This window comes from Lytechinus pictus, chromosome 7, assembly GCF_037042905.1.
Source record: "Lytechinus pictus isolate F3 Inbred chromosome 7, Lp3.0, whole genome shotgun sequence".
NCBI lineage: Eukaryota > Metazoa > Echinodermata > Echinoidea > Temnopleuroida > Toxopneustidae > Lytechinus > Lytechinus pictus.
This window is the reverse complement of record NC_087251.1, coordinates 23,252,320-23,265,000: the sequence shown is the minus strand read 5'-3', so window position 1 is coordinate 23,265,000 and position 12,681 is coordinate 23,252,320.

The window sequence follows — 12,681 nt, the reverse complement described above, 5'->3', positions numbered from 1 at the left end:
ATTGAACATCAGTAGTAAAGATTGAGTCAATAGGTTTTGATTTAATATTATTAGCTACTGTATCATCTATCAATTTCCAAGTGGAACAAATATAATTTATAAACGTTTAAATGAGTTTTATCTAAAAAGAAACATCTTGATTTCTCAGCAGTGCGGATTTCGTAGAAACTTCTCCACACAAATGGGTGTTTTTCACCTATTGAGTAATATCATAAATGATATTGATAAAAACAAATATTGTCTGGGGATATTTTTAGATCTTTCAAAGGCATATGATACCATTGACCATGATGTCCTTCTCAAGAAACATGAACATTATGGAATTCGTGGTGTAGCATTGTCATGGTTCCGAAGCTATTTGTGTGACAAAACACAATTTGTTATGATAGATAGATCTAGATCCAAACATGCTACGATTAAGTATGGTGTACCTCAGGGTTCTGTTCTTAGTCCCCTGTTGTCCTAAATCTATGTAAACGATATATACATTCACCAACATTATTCTCATACTCCCTGTTTGCTGATGATACCAGACTGTTGCTAGCTGATAAGTCAGTAGAAAATTTGTTACAGAATGCAAATCAAGAAATTAAGAAGCTGTATGCATGGTTTTGTTGTAATAAGCTATTTTTGAATATTCAAAAAACCAAGTGCATAATTTTCCGCTCTATATAAGGGTAAAAAACTTCTAGGGCGTATAACTTGTCTTCAGGGGGTCATGATGTTGAACAAAGTGCAAATATTTTTTTTATTGGGTTATATCACCTATCCTGGAAAAATCATCTAGATGCTGTCTGCACAAAGGTGTCTCGCAGTGTAGGTGTAAATCAATTTTACCTGAAATAATACTGATAACAATAAACAATAGTATTGTTCTACCTTATTTGGCATATTGTAATGTTGCCTGGGGAAACACTTTCAAGTCTTATCTTGTTAAACTGAGAGTATTGCAGAAAAGGGCAATACGACTTAAAACAAATTCTAATTATAGCCATCCAAGTACTCCGTTATTTCTTCGTCTGAAAATGCTAACACTAAGTGAAGTTGTGTCGTTCAATGTGTGTTCGAACTACAAGCAATGCCTCAAGAATGTACCTTAAAAAATTATTTCTTCAGAATTCACAAATACATAAATATAATACACGTCAAAGGTTTATTATTCGTCAGCCATTTGCGAGAACAAATGTCACTCTGACCTACTTTCATATAATTATCCTGTATTAAAGAGTGGAACAGTTTACCTGTTGATATAAAAAATAGTAAAACTCTTCTCATGTTCAAAAGATTATCCAAAATGCGTGTGGGTATGTGTATATATGTGTGTTTGTAATAGTTTTCCATTCTATTTTTAGCATCTTAACCTTATTATATATTTGTTATCTCCTTTTGTATTTTATAGATTAGTATATCCTATGTTCTATGTTAATAATCATAAGTATTCCAGGGCCCCACTCACAAGCTTTGCTTTAAAAAGGGGTCCTAAAACCAATTCGTCTATGCTATAATCTAACTGATGTGTGTTTATGTACACATTTACGTTGTATGTATATCTATTTTGATTATGATGTGATGTATTTGGTTTTGAATAAATAAACTTGAACTTGTTCTCGGATTGTCTTCCAATGTGTGTAATGATCGGAATTGACTCTATGCAGCTGGTAAGTCACGAAATTTCTTCATTTTTTTAAATATTTGTTTAATTTTAGATTTGTTGGATTTTTTGGGTATTTTTTTATGTAAGAATAAGATATTCTTTTTTATATACATAGCTTTCTATCTTCCTGGGTCATCCATGTTTTTCTTTAAAGTTGAATTAAGAAGGGGGTGAGTTTCCATAAATATAGGTTCTACATACAATATATAGTATATATAAGTTGTTCAAACACATAGCATGTCACAATAATCCTCTGCCTTCTCGATATTTTGCTTTGAAAGTCTATGAAATTAGCCACCTGTCAGAGCCCGAGAGACGAGTGTACAGAAAAGTCACTCGGAGTGTGACGTCACCGGGGGGAATTTAGTATAAGAGGTGCCTGAATGTCATACAGAAATGCTATGCAGAGAGAGAAAGATATTTTACAATTTTTTTTCAAAGCAACTCAAATCAAACAAATAGGACTGATATGTACAAATCTTTACTTTCCCTGTATAAAAAACAGTATGAATAACCACCATGAACTCTTCAATCATGATGTAAGATAGCAAACAGTGAGTTATTGAATGATATTTTCACTATTTCTCATTTATTTTATCACGATGTTCAATCAAGTGAGTAGCTGGAAAGTAATTCCGGCGGCTAGCTCAGCGCGCGCTGAACGCATAATACTAGTACACACAACACCCAGGCATTGAGTGTACTGTTATGGTCTGGTACGTCGACTTAGTTCATGGCCGTGCAGCGATCCCCTGGCGTTTTTTCTTCTTTTCTTTTGTCTTTGACTCCACTTTTATATCCTCTGGATCATTTCCACTCATATCTCATTCCACAGAACAATCTTGAACCAAACGTATAGTATTCTTTCTCGGCCTTCTGAGTTGTTTTCTATATTTAATTACGCTAGGGGTCACCGTCACACATACAAACGCAATTCGGAAGTGAGTTGAAGACAGAAAGTCATATATATAGTAATTAGCTAGTATACATCTCTATGGTTGAAGACAACAAGAACGGTACGGTAGCTCGACAGCTAGCTGCGCCGGAGCGGGCGGCCGGTCGGCACAAAGCAATTCCGCAACCAACTGTGTTTTTTTGCAAGAGCCGCGTCACACGCGGATACATATGTCATAATAACACGTCTGCTACGTTATCGACTGGTGAGAAGATCTCGATCAAATTTCATATTATTCACCTTGAAATTATTCCTTTAGGGTCTATGGTATCATTCTGAGGGAATTCACATATTTGGAATAATAGTACGGCCACAAATATTTTAATCATTTCCTCTTTGCAAGTTCTATGGCTCGCAGATACAACTTCAACTGCAGTTATTCCATATGAAGGAGTACGTGCATAGTACACAAAACGGCACTACACCGGGACCGAATACCCCCCGGTGACGTCACACTCAAAGAACACCCGTCTCGGTAGGCATTGCAGGAGCGAACTCAGGGAAAATGGGTAGGGATAAATCGTTCAAATTCACTATTTTGAAAAAAGAAAATGGGGGGTCGAATCACCTATTAGTGTTTGGGGGGTTGTAAGGTTGCTATTAATGTAAATATCTCAATATTTGGAATCGTCTTCTTAATTCAACTTTAATCCCTATTCTGTTTGGAATAAGTTTTTTATTGCGCAGCGTTCATGCTAAAGACGTTAAAAAATACAGAGAAAATGTTTGAGAATATTACCACAAATTGAGAGTTATCTAGACATCTTGTAACGATGAGCTGTGAAAGCATCTATATGTATGTTCTAAACATCAACAGCTATGGATTTGAAGGTAGCAAAAGAGAACCTTGATATGACAACACAACAATAGATAGTCCTTTGCCCGAGAAACATTAGATGACGACATTGTAGTCCCTTTCTTGCAGTAATGGATGGATTCATTCTTTACATTCTTTCACTTATTTCAAATTCTCATTAAAAACATACAACATACGATTCGAAATCGAAGAAGAATTGTTGAATATGGGAGGAAGCAGCTGGTGCTAAAACAAATACATAAAAGATGCTATTATTAGATTGTGCAACATAAAACAAAACTATAATTATATAATAGTGGTTAAGAAGATGTTCTGGGGTGGGTGTTGTTAATTGCTTGTATTGCTCTTTTCTGTAAAGCAAGAACTCTATTTAAATGTGTTTGAGCACAGTAACCCGGTGTCATTAATATGAAAAAACAAATGTAGCATTATGAATGCATAATATAATTTGACTTGGTCTTATATCTTATTCTAACACCAATAGCGCAAGATAAGTTTGAGTATAAACAATAGGGCCTACCCTAGGTCTATGTACAATTTGCACGCGCGGTTCTGAGTGGGGGGGGGGGGGCTTTGGGGACTGAAACCCCCACCCAAAAAGGCGCTCAAGCCCCCCCCCCCAAAAAAAAAAAAAAAAAAAAAAAAAAAAACCACGTTCGACCACAAAGGAAAAAAATATATATGTACGCGCTATATGCGTGTATATATTATGCATTGATTAATGTGTTATTCCATTCATGTCGTCAAGTGCTCTAAAATCAAAGTTTTTACTATTCATATTCGAAAATCTTCTCGCTCGGTCGTTAAACGCTTCCTCGCAAAATAACATCTAAATGCAGAATACATTAATGCTCGTTTACAGTGCGGGTAAAGGAAGTCAATGATCTCCTGCAATATAGTAGAATGGCTCTGTTACTATACAGTGCGTCCCAGAAAAAACGAAACCGAGATTTAGCGATGATTTATCATAATTTAATCACAAATAAAATAGACAAATGACCTACCAATGTAAAGCTTAGAATCTCCTCTTTCAATTTGAAGAGGGGATACCAAAAAGTCATTTGGCGGGTTGTATCTAGCTTTCAAAAGAAAAACCACATTTTTACAAAGTTTAATATCTGCTCTTTAATTTGATACCTCAATTACAGCAAATGGTCAAGAATTAACAAAGTTCTGGTTATTTGAAATAAGGCTTGAATGTCAATAATTTCATAAAATGAAGAGGTTTTACAGGCTAGCGTTCAAACTCACTCGACACTCCGTTTTGTTTACGATCAGCCATGCATTAAGTCTTTTGTTAACCATGCGATAGCTTCTGTGGGGAACCGGTGAAAACAGTTTATTTAATGACATTATGGAAATTCAAGCCTTATTTCAAATAACCAGAACTTTGTTATTTCTTGACCATTTTCTGTAATTGAGGTATCAAATTAAAGAGCAGATATTGAACTTTTAAGACATGTGATTTTCTTTTAAAAATTCATATACCCCCCGCCAAATTAGTTTTTGGTATCCTTCCTTCCAATTGTTTTTGCTCACTCATGCGTGAATGAGGAGTAATATAAGATGAAAGAGGAGATTCTAAGCTTTACATTGGTAGGTCATTTGTCTATTCTATTTTTGATTAAGTTATGATAAATCATCGCTAAATCTCGGTTTCGTTTTTTCTGGGACGCACTGTACAGTGCGTCCCCCCAAAAAACTATACAATTTTGAAATGGCTGCCAAATAGAAAATATATCACTTAAGGGGGAAAGATTTATATGTATGGAAAGCCAATAAAGTCAACTTTTAAATGACACAAAAAGTTGGAAAACTATTCATGCTTGAGCGAGCACTGCCCACTGAAACAAAGGGTATGAAAATTAGGCTGGGCCGGAATTTCAGGTTTGTTTTTTTGAACTTGCAAAGTTGAGGGTTTTGTGATGAATCAATGATCAATTGTGATCAGTTTGTTGTTTGAGAAAATTTCATGCTTTATTTAATTGAAATTTATTGCATGAGTGATCATCAATTGCAATTTTTAGTGCAGCATTTTGACTTTATCATAAGGATTTCAGCAATATGTTCACGAGAGTCAGGAGAATAGGGGGTAAGATAGAACTTAAGTAGATGAAGTACGTTGATGGGATAAAGGTCAACAGAACATTTAGCACCCCCTTCCTCCATCTCTATATCCTCCCCCCTTCTCTCCTCCTGAGAGACTAAGCTCGGCTAGGCTGGGCAGTAATTAGCCTTACAGTTTTTTGAGTGGTTAGTCCTTTGGAACTTGCAAAGCTAAGGGTGTTATGCTAAATTAATGAGTGAGATAAGTTTTGGTTTCTTACACAACTTTCATGAGTTACTAAATTGAAATTTAACGCATGAGTGAACAGAATTGTAATTTTAGTGTAGTATATTCATCTTGTGGACCTCCAGCAGTGTGTGAGCATGGACCTATTCGTAATAGGTCCATGGTCAGAGTAACGATACCTGTTACAAGGAAGAGGACAAGATATGGTAAGACTTGATTAAATGGGCATTCCTCTTCTTTTTGTCCTTTTACAAATTAAAAGTCATATTTACCCCCTCCCCCTACATCTCCATTTCTCAGGCTCCCCCCTCTCTCTCTCTGTCTCACTTCCTACATTGTAGACTATTCAAAACTTAACTGCCAAGTGACCGGTGGCTGATGGTCAGTTTTTTTTTCATTGAATGATTACCAAGAAATTGACTGATGATTTATGATATAATTCATTGGAAAAAAACTGAATGTTTGATTGATCACATTGCACATCGAATTAGTTATTTATTGATAAATTATTGATTAAATTGATTGATAGGAAAACGTTTATGCCCCAATTCAGAATTTATCATTGAATCGACATTCTGCTATGGACTTCACGCGTACATGACAATAGCAATCAGTCTCTCAACAGGAGGGGAGGGCGGGAGAGAGTGAGGGGGGGGGGAGGCTAAATGTTTTGTTGACCATTATTCCATCAACCTACTTCTCCCACTTAAGTCCTATCTCACCCCCTATTCTCCTGACTCTCATGAAAACATTGCTGCGATCCACATGATAAAGTTGAAATGCTGCCCAAAAAGTGTAATTTGTGTTTACTCATGCATTAAAGTTCAATTTAATTAAGGATTTGCCTTTCAACAACTGACAGAAATTGGAAGGCAAATTCCGGCCCAGCCTAATTTTCATACCCTTTGTTTCAGTGGGCAGTGCTCGCTCAAGCATGAATAGTTTCCCAACTTTTTGATGTCATTTGATAGTTGACTTTATTGGCTTCCATATGTGTAAGTGTTTCCCCCCAAAGTGATATATTTTTTTTTATTTGGCAGCCATTTTAAAAGTGTATAGTTTTTTGGACGCACTGTATACTCCCTGACTGAGGCAAAAGTTATTTAAAACATAGTTTAGATTCAGGAGTGTCGATCCATGTTTCAGATGGTGAGAGGGGTTAAAGACAATGTCCAAAGTTTTCGGCGCGCTCCGCGAGCCAAATCATAAGACAGAATTTTGCACGTCAAGTTTGGTTTTATAGCGCTTTCAGACGTTTTTTATTTCTAACACATTTTTGCATTGGATTGATAAATTTTTCATATTGTCAAAATCATTATTGGGCAGGGCAAATCTATGTGTTTGCCGCATCCCCAATATTTTCATGGCGATCGTCCCTGTCCCCCGCTCCACGATAGAAGCAACACGAAGAATGGTGTGACTCTATTCTCTACAATACTCTATTGTGTAGACTTTTGCGTTATACGGGGCAGTGATCAATGGGTCGTATTCTTTTGCAGCCTATATTCATGTTGAGTATCCCATTAAAGTATTTTAACGATGTTGCAGATGTACATTTATTTGGAAGTTCATAGTACTCGAAATGCTAGGTTTCACTTTAAAAAAAATTCACTCATAATATATGTAAGGGGTGTCATTGACATTAAAACCCATCTCCTGCCATGTTCTATTATACTTTTTTTTATCTTCAAAGGTCTCTAAATTTGGAGAATATCACTCTTAAAAAACGCCATGAGAGAGTAACGACACAAACCCGTTTCCTGATCACCAGCCCCCCCCCCCTTATCGTTAAATGTCCTCATCTACATCTATAACATTCATTAGGACCTGATTCATGTTATATATGAAAATTCTTAAGCATTTTGAAATTTGATTTTGCTTTTGTTTGGGGGGGGGGGTAATCGCTACGCTCCCTCGCATGGTATTAGGAATATTTTTATAGGAGGGAAGGGGGGGGGGTACTAGCTGCTTGGTCAGTATAAGGGTACCCACAAAAGGCAATTTTTCACTGTATTGAATAAACAAACGTCGAAAATTTCTCAAGCCCCTATAAGCCCCCCCCCCCCCCAAAAAAAAAGTCTAGAACCGCGCCAGACAATATAACCTCGAATATTGAAAGAAAGCAAAGACTCATCAAACACTTTAAAAAATATGTCAGAAAATGTATGGCTTTGGTGTCGGTCAGGGTGTCAGAAGTCATCAACATCGAGAAAGTCGAAGGATTCCCATTCTGTAGTGGCGACTAGTAAAAGCGTAAAGAAATGGGTTTACCACGCTATTCAATCCGAGAGATATGGTAGCGTAACGAAACGTAGCAACTGAGATGCATCTTGGGCACACTGCTCTTATCAAGCTCGTTACTGCATGAGGTGACCAAAAGAACATGTGGCACAGGATGATGGCTAACAAGGCACGACTAGAACGACGAATGCCTCTAACGGGTCGAAAACAGCATGATCGACCACCTCTATTTTCTGGGTTTTCTTCTCGGTTATTGTCACGATGCTGGTTTGATTTTGTTTGAAGACTCGCCATTCTAGAACCTGTGGAGTTTAAGGTCTGAGGTTGACAGGATGTTGCCGGTAGCGCTGAGGACATGCGGGAGGACATGTTCAATTCTGAAGACATTCCATTTGCCGAACTGTTTGGACACAGGTCGTGATCGGGATGTCTTTCAGTTTCATTTCGTTGGAAACTGTTGCTGATACCTACCATGATATGCGACTGTTTCCAAATGGTATAGAGTAAATTTATTGTCATCACCGAGAGACAAATTACGGGCAAAATGAATTCAAATATGGTCAAAGCTACAGCAAATGGTTTGTGGTAAATCATCTCCATCTCACAGAAGCTCTCGTAGTCCACATACCTACGTTGGCTTATTTTCGGAAAGCCAAAAGATATCATGAGGTAAAACAAAAGAAGTACCAACCAGATAATTGCCATCATACTGTGGATATGTCTTCTCTTCAAATAATTGCGAATGTGAGCATTTCTGGAAACAGACATTCTCCTATGGGCCATGAGCATCAACATGATCACCACAGGAATTAAGGTATCGAGATAGCTGACAGCTATAACTATCTTGCACGAGACCTCACCAAAGATCCACTGTCCTTGGTGAAATTCTACAACGGCAATTATGGGGACATTAATAACCCCAACCAGTAGATCAGCGTAAGACAAATTCAAGATCAAAGTGTTGGCCACATCTTTCTTTGCGTCGGAGAATTTCCAATACGTAGCAATGACTATAACGTTACATACTATTGTCATGAAACCAATCACCGTGTACAGCGAAATTAATAAAGCAAGTCTTGTGTCAACATGGATGAATATTGTCTGTCCTCTCGTCTGGTTCTCAAAGGTTGAGATGTCGGTGTCTGTCATTGTTTTTCCTGAAAGATAGAAGATGGATATGTGGTGAAAGAAATGGGGTAAGAGAACATTGGTAGGCATAGCTTATATCAAAGTTCCCCAAACCTATCCTCCCTTTTGAAAACTTTGGTGAGGCCGAAAAAAGGATCTCAGCTATTAAGAACGCCGGCGCCTCAGTCACATTTCCCCGACGGCCGCCGTATGGCGAGTCGATTGATTGATTGATAAAAATTTAACGACACTATCAACACATGCGTGTCATATAAGTGTCGGACAGTTAATCTGGAAAGGTTACTATAATACAGTACAAATTACAAATTACCCTAATGCAACTTTACAAAGGAACAGGATTATAAATAAGTGATTATCAGCAATAAATTAATATGTTAACTACTTCCCCGGGATAACTTCCCTACTCTTTACGAAAAGAGGAGTAGGTTTTTTAACGTGCAAATGGTGTGACTCTCCCTTACACGGGACCGACGGCTTAGAGTCTCCTCCGAAAGACTAGACAATTGGAATAAAATACCTTGCCCAAGGGTATACCTGTTGTGATTGGGAATCGAACAGTTTCCCACCTAAAATCTAATAAACAGATTGATCTCCTTTAGGAAATTTACAATACATAATCGTGAAATATCTCTAAATAATATCTTAAGGTCAGGAACATCATAAAAGTTAGTACGAATATGTGCAAAATCAGCACATTCAATGAGGATGTGTTTTACTGTAAGTGTACAATTACATGATATGCATTGAGGTGGATTTTCTCCTGCAAATAAATATGCATGTGTTAAGTGAGAATGTCCAATACGAGCACGGGTCAATACAATGTCTTCCCGTCGTTTAGCTAATGGAAGAGTATTTTGTGATTCAAGTCTTGGTTGGTGTTGATGGAGTTTATTATTAGGATTTAGATCCCATGATGTTTGCCATTTATTTCTAATATAAGTATTAACCTTTGATTTTAGATCAGTGTAAGGTATCTGTATTTCTGTTATATCCAGATCTAAAGCTTCTTTAGCTAACTTATCAGCTTTTTCATTACCTTGAATACCTGTCTGGCTTGGTATCCAAACAAATATTATTCGTTTATCTAGTGTATTGAGTTTATACAGAATTTCCAATAACTGAACAATATAAGGATGTTTATGATTTCTATTTTGTAATGCCGTTAAAGAAGACAAAGAATCTGTATAAATAACAAAAAGTCTACCGACACAGTTTTCTACAACACCTAAAGCCATTTTCAAAGCTAATAACTCATCAGTATATATGGAAGAACTATCTGGCAATCTAACTTGTCTTTGTATAGGACCACTGATACAAGCCGCACCTACTTTATTCTGGTGTTTTGATCCATCTGTATAGATTGCACGATAATTACTATATTTATGTCTCATTTCTCCAAATTTATTTAGGAAAACTAAATCACTTGTAAAACCCTTTTTATATGTTCTTAGTGTAAAATCAATTACTGGTTCAGCAATCATCCATGGTGGCATATTAGATATCAAGGAAGGAGCTACGTTAGTAGCATCCAGTATATGTGTTAAAGCTTCTTTCGTACGTAAACCAAAAGTTTTGATGGCTGATGGTTTACTAGTATAAAAATTAATATATCGTGGCGTGAATGTACAATCATATGTCGGATTATGAGAGTTATTTTTTAACTTTATCGCATAGTGTAAAGAGAGTTTTTCGTATCTTAGATGTAAGGGGGGTTCATTAGCCTCCACATAAAGACTCTCCATAGGAGATGTACGAAATGCTCCTAGACAAAGTCGAAGTCCTTGATTCTGTATGGGTTTCAATTTTTCAAGATATGACGTTCGGGCGGAACTATAAACTGCACTGCCATAATCAAGCTTAGGTCTAACTAAAGATCTATATAAACGGAGAAGGACAATGCGATCAGCACCCCAATCCATTTTGGACACAACCTTCAAAAGATTTAAAGCTTTATGACACTTTAGTCTTACATAATCAATATGAGCTTTAAAATTGAATTTATTATCAAATATTAAGCCTAGGTATTTAGTTTGTTGAACTACAGGATTGATTGATTGATAAAAATTTAACGACACTATCAACACATGCGTGTCATATAAGTGTCGGACAGTTAATCTGGAAAGGTTACTATAATACAGTACAAATTACCCTAATGCAACTTTACAAAGGAACAGGATTATAAATAAGTGATTATCAGCAATAAATTAATATGTTAACTACTTCCCCGGGATAACTTCCCTACTCTTTACGAAAAGAGGAGTAGGTTTTTTAACGTGCAAATGGTGTGACTCTCCCTTACACGGGACCGACGGCTTAGAGTCTCCTCCGAAAGACTAGACAATTGGAATAAAATACCTTGCCCAAGGGTATACCTGTTGTGATTGGGAATCGAACAGTTTCCCACCTAAAATCTAATAAACAGATTGATCTCCTTTAGGAAATTTACAATACATAATCGTGAAATATATCTAAATAATATCTTAAGGTCAGGAACATCATAAAAGTTAGTACGAATATGTGCAAAATCAACACATTCAATGAGGATGTGTTTTACTGTAAGTGTACAATTACATGATATGCATTGAGGTGGATTTTCTCCTGCAAATAAATATGCATGTGTTAAGTGAGAATGTCCAATACGAGCACGGGTCAATACAATGTCTTCCCGTCGTTTAGCTAATGGAAGAGTATTTTGTGATTCAAGTCTTGGTTGGTGTTGATGGAGTTTATTATTAGGATTTAGATCCCATGATGTTTGCCATTTATTTCTAATATAAGTATTAACCTTTGATTTTAGATCAGTGTAAGGTATCTGTATTTCTGTTATATCCAGATCTAAAGCTTCTTTAGCTAACTTATCAGCTTTTTCATTACCTTGAATACCTGTATGGCTTGGTATCCAAACAAATATTATTTGTTTACCTAGTGTATTGAGTTTATACAGAATTTCCAATAACTGAACAATATAAGGATGTTTATGATTTCTATTTTGTAATGCCGTTAAAGAAGACAAAGAATCTGTATAAATAACAAAAAGTCTACCGACACAGTTTTCTACAACACCTAAAGCCATTTTCAAAGCTAATAACTCAGCAGTATATATGGAAGAACTATCTGGCAATCTAACTTGTCTTTGTATAGGACCACTGATACAAGCCGCACCTACTTTATTCTGGTGTTTTGATCCATCTGTATAGATTGCACGATAATTACTATATTTATGTCTTATTTCTCCAAATTTATTTAGGAAAACTAAATCACTTGTAAAACCCTTTTTATATGTTCTTAGTGTAAAATCAATTACTGGTTCAGCAATCATCCATGGTGGAATATTATATATCAAGGAAGGAGCTACGTTAGTAGCATCCAGTATATGTGTTAAAGCTTCTTTAGTACGTAAACCAAAAGTTTTGATGGCTGATGGTTTACTAGTATAAAAATTAATATATCGTGGCGTGAATGTACAATCATATGTCGGATTATGAGAGTTATTTTTTAACTTTATCGCATAGTGTAAAGAGAGTTTTTCGTATCTTAGATGTAAGGGGGGTTCATTATGAGGCGCCGAATGT